The sequence below is a fragment of the Artemia sp. Qi Xiang Cuo genome, chromosome 7 (genome assembly GCF_049724085.1).
Source record: "Artemia sp. Qi Xiang Cuo chromosome 7, ASM4972408v1, whole genome shotgun sequence".
NCBI classification, from domain to species: Eukaryota; Metazoa; Arthropoda; class Branchiopoda; order Anostraca; family Artemiidae; genus Artemia; species Artemia sp. Qi Xiang Cuo.
In genome coordinates, this window is record NC_142800.1 from 73,447,042 (window position 1) to 73,452,844 (window position 5,803).

The following is a 5,803-nucleotide window of genomic DNA, read 5'->3' on the forward strand; positions in this document are numbered from 1 at the left end:
GTTATTTCTGAGCATGAGCTAAACAAATGGAAAGACTCCAATGAAAGCTTAGTTAATAATATTGGAACTAACAATCCAAAGAATAGGTACCCCCTAACAAAACCCCAATTTTTTGAAAAATTTGAATTAGACCATATCAAAGATACGCAATTAAAGGAAAAATTATGTGAATTACTTTGGAACTTTAGAGATATTTTTTCTACATGTGAGGAAGACATCGGGTTGATACCATTTTATCAACACTCTATCCAAACCACAGGGTTACCTGTAGCTAAACAACCCTATCGCATCCCCCATCCCTACAAAGGCTGGTTAAAAAATAAAATCCGCGAGTTAGAAAGAAATAATATAATACGGCCGAGTATAAGCCCGTATTCAGCCCCCGTTATACTAGTATCAAAAAAGAACAAGGACCTTAGACTTGTAGTGGATTATAGAGCCTTAAATAAGCAGGTAGTAAGTGACAAATTCCCCCTACCCCGAATTGATGAAATCCTGGATTCCATTTCAACCAAAAATAAAATTTTTACCTCTCTTGACCTCACCCAGGGTTATCACCAGGTTAAGGTAGCAGATAAGGACGTCTATAAAATGGCCTTTTCAACGAAGGAATGTGGTTCTTATGAATATTTGAGGGTACCCTTCGGACTCAAAACTAGTTCAAGTGCATTATGTAGACACCTGTTACAATTGTTAAGAGGCATAAAAAATATTATCCATTTTGTGGATGATGTTATTTGTGTGGGAGAAACACCAGAGGACCATTTAAATACATTAACCAAAGTTTTCGAAAAATTCAGAGAGGGTAACTTGAAATGTAGACCGGAAAAAGTAAATTTATTTCAATCCGAAATAAAATTCTTAGGAATGATGGTGACCCAGGGTCAAATATCACCGGACCCTGAAAAGATCAAATGTGTAGAGAATGTTAAGCCGCCAAAAACCATGAAACAATTAAGAGGCGTTATTGGTTTAACCAGTTATTTTAGAAAATTTATACGTAACTACGCCCAAATCGCAAAACCCCTAACAGATCTAACTAAAGGGAATTCCCAAAATGTTACCTGGTCTCAGGAAGCTCAACCCTCTTTAGACACTCTCAAGAAAGCTCTTACTTCTGAACCAATATTAGCGTTACCAGACTTTGAAAAAGGTAGATTCGTGGTTACCACAGACGCATCAGCTCTAGGTATCGGTGCAATTCTTTCTCAAATAATCCTCGTGGAAAATAACCCAAATCCCCCACAGGACCCCCCTCAAAAAACAGAGAAAGTCATATGCTCTTCAAGCAGAACACTAACCAAAGGAGAAAGTAGTTATTCAGCAACGCAAGTGGAGTTATTATCTATAATTTACCACTTAGATGAATTTAGACATTATTTATTAGGACCAAAATTTAAACTGCGCTCGGACCATAAAAGCTTACAGTACCTAAGCACATTCAAGAATCCAACCGAAATTTTAGCGCGATGGATAATGAAAATCCAGGATCTGGATTATGAATTTGAACATGTGACCGGTAAACAGAATGCCCCTTGCGATTACCTAAGTAGATACCCTGAGAATAACTCTTCAGATAATGAAACTAAACAAATAAATGCCATTAATCTAAGTAAACAAAAACAAAAGAAGAATATACCAAAAATCCTCACAGAAGAAGAAGGACCACGAGTAATTCCTTTATCCCTAAACAATATTAAAAGAAACCAAGTTAAGGATGCAATGTGTTTGACCCTCATTAACTACTTCGTGAATTCAGACAATCTCCCTGATAAGTTCAGAGCCCGAAGACGGGAAATAGACAATTTTTATTATGACTTTGACGAAGAAATCCTTTGCAGGATAGTGACAGGCGAAACAAATAGAAATCAAATCTTAATAATCCCAGAACTTCCCCAAAACTTAATAATACCCGCCTGTGAGTACGTCCATTTGGAAATTTGCGGACACTTAGGATTAACCAAGACATTTCACAAGCTAAGACAATACTTTTATGTCCCGTCGGCCTTAACAAAACTCAAAGATTTTATAAGTACATGTGAAGCTTGCAACTTAAGAAAAAATCCTCAAGCGTACCCTAATCCCCCCTTGGGAAGAGTGCCAATAGCAAGGTTCCCTTTCGACATCGTTTCATTTGACCTTTTTGGTACAAGTGGAGGATTACCTGTTTCTAATAGAGGTCATACTTGCATCCTCTCAGTAATAGACCATTTTACCGGCTTCACTTTTGCCAAAGCATTGAAAAATCAAGGCGCATATGCCACTAGTAAAGCCCTAGCAAAAATATTTTTGGAGTTTGGCGTTCCTCAACGTGTCATTAGCGACACTGGAACTAACTTCGTTTCTAAGGGAACAAATGATCTAAGGGGTTTCCATAAAATATAAAAACTAGTACCCTCCCCCTACCACCCCCCATCTAATGGAAAAATTTAAAAAAGGAACAAAATATTGTAAAATGTTTTAAGTATTTATTAAAAGGACAAACGACAAGAGTGGGATCAATATCTACCTTACTTGACTAATGTAATTAATACGGCATACTCGGAAACGACTAAAGAAAGTCCATTTTTTCTTTTATTCGGACGCGACTTTGAAATACCTTATCAAGAAATCATAGAATCAAGACAATATTACAATAGCACAGAGGACTATAAGCAAGATTTTATAAATAAGATGAGAAGAACCTATAAAATAGTTAGACAAGAGTTGGAAAAATGTAAAATGAATCAAGAGTTGAGGAATAAACCCAAAATCAAAGGAAATATAAATTTTAAGGTAGGCGACCGTGTCTATCTGAAAAATGAAGCTAAATTGGAAGGCAAAAAACTTTCCAATAAATATTCAGGACCCTACAGAATAATCAAAAAATATGACAACGAATTTACTTTTAAAATGATAAATCCAGAAAACGGAAGAACATACAAGGCACATGTAAGCCGTATGAAAGGTGCCAAATACCCCGTTAAATGGGCACCCGAACCCTCATCTTCAGATTCATCAAACACGGAAAATCAATTTCCTAAATCCAGGCTATCCGAACTAAAACCCTTTAATTTCAAACAAAACTATTTTGAAAACAATAGCGAAGAGGAAGATTTTGAAGAATTTTTGGCCATGAAAAATCTAGTCATCCCTAAAAGAAAATCCCTAATACCCATACCTACAAGAACCCCAAAAAACCCAGACAGCTTGTCCACAGAAAACTCAGAGCGAGAGGTGGATTATACGCTGTCGCCAAAAACCCAATTTTTCCCCGATAGAATTTCAACTCCATGTCCCCCCAAAAGATTTCCTGATGACATAGTATCCCCAGCACCCCCAATAGAAAGACCCCTGTCGCTACAGGAGGAACTAAACAGAGCCGTGGAAACCCCAGGTACAAAAAGGAGGAAGACTCCTCCCAGGGATAAAAATACAAAAAACCTGAGAGAGGCTATGGACATTATCAATTATCCGATAAAAACAAGGCAAAGTACCTTGCCGTGGACACAGGAACGCCCTGAAGATGAAAACTTGGGACAGTACCATCACATAACGGTATCCAAAGTAAAACCCAAAGAATCTCACTCCTGGAAACAGACCATGTTACGAAATACACCACACCCCCCGGAAGATATGGCATTCAAGCAGTGGAGACATTCTCCAAAAGTATTTGACTCCTCCATAAGTTCCCAAGAATCTTTTAACTCCCCAGAGACAGGACCTCAGCGTGAGGAAATAGAAAATAAACCATCAACTTCTAGAGCAGACGAGATATACGAAGCAACAGCAGGTGATACCACAAAACCTCAAGGGACAACCCCAAGAAAGCCGTAATGATGAATCCTCAGAAACTAGTTCTACCGAATCCGACGATGACCTTCAAAACGCACAGAAACAAAAACCTACTTCGGCTACCGCCCATGCAAAACAAGCTAAGGCAAAAGGCCAGAAATTCCTTTCGAAACAATACAAGAAATTTGATCTAATCTCAATGGGAAAGTCAAAAAAGAGTAAAACGCCAGAAACTGAACAGGAAACTACCACGAAATCTGGCAGAATTAGTAGGAAACCAGACAAATGGAAATACGTCTAGAAATTGAATAACCCAAAAAACTTATAAGTGAATAATAATAAATCGAAATGAGCAGTTGAAAGAAAAAGAAACATATAGAGACGACATACAATAAAAGAAACCCTTGAGATTCAACAGGTTGATAATTAAATCTTTCCAGATAAACGGAATTCCGGCTTGACAAAGAAAAACCAGACGATAAAAGAAAAACAAGAATTATTCAACCCCTTCTACAGGAAGAGGGATAACTAGTGCAATCCTATTACTGACAGAACAAGTATGGATCAGCTATTTCAAGCACGAGCAAAACTCCTAGTGGCATCGGCCGAATTAATAACGGAAAAATATAAAATTGAAAATATGATAGAAACCGTACTTAATTCGCTTAGCGAAGTTAAGGACTCCCAAGAAAAAATGAACAAGAAGATAACTGAGATCCTAATTACTAAGCAAAGAGACAAGTTAATGGAGGCCCAATTTATAGAGGTGAAAGAACGAATCACCAAGATCCAGAATGAAATGGAATCAATCAGTGACACTGCACTTGTCGAGGGATACAATTATCCCGACCAGATCCTAAAATTACAAATATTGTACGATAAATTGCAGGAAATTGGAAAAAAAAGTACAAGATTATAAGAGCAGTACCATCCTGTCCGCGGCAATGGCAATACAAGAACTCCTAACACCCCAGAGGGCAAAGATTCTGGAAATGCAACATAAGTACGACCACTTGAAGGCACAAAAAGAAATAATTAAGCTGCAACAAGATATCTTAGAGAAACAGCTAAAAGAGAACCATATCGAAATTAATAAGGAACTACAGAAACAGAGAGATTTTTGCTCAAATTTAGGACAAATGGTTGCAACATGTTTTACCGTTGAAATTGATCTACCCCTCAGCCCCCATTTGGAAAATCTTCTTACTAATAGTTACAACGAAGGATCATCCCAACCTGCATATTTTGCGATTCCAAATCAGGCTCGTCAGCATCACATGAAACCCCAAGTGGAAACTAATCAGCAGAATCCTCCAACGGATAATAATATAATTACGAGGACCCAGTACCCTGACGCCCAAGAGAATGCTATTACGGGCCAAGATCCCTCAAAAAGCTATGAACAACAAGAAACACCCAAAACCCAACCGTCGCCAGAAGCCGCAGAAAACTAAGAAATACCAGACAACAGAATAAATCGAGCTAAACAAAAACAAAAAGAGGTAAAAATTCTTCCTCGTCAAACTCCCCTTCTAATACATTAAAACAACTACTTTTTATAGAATGTGATGTTTAGCGACAAAATATTAGTAAGAACCCGAATGGTATCGATAAAAATATTTAAAAAATATAATTTTTTTTCTTATTTAAATAAACAATCATTTACATAAAAAATAAATAGATAAATAAATGCCTATTAAAAATTAAATTTTAAAAAAAAAAAAAAAAAAAATGCAATGAATAGAAAACCTTATATTAAATTTTTCAATTTAAAACGACGGGCGGATACCCCCCCCAGAGTCGGAAGCCTGACGATGACAAGGGAGCGCTTAATGAGGAGATTTACTTCAGGGCACGATACAATGATCAAATCCGTGTCCTAGGTTCGGCCGCCTATCAATCCATAACCCCAGTCCACTAAATCCCAAAAAATTACTTTTAACTCAAAAAAAAAAGTATTCGGATCGGCGCTTCAGTAGATTCTGTATCTTCTCAAAATCAAGTTGTGGAATATTTATTTTTAATCATC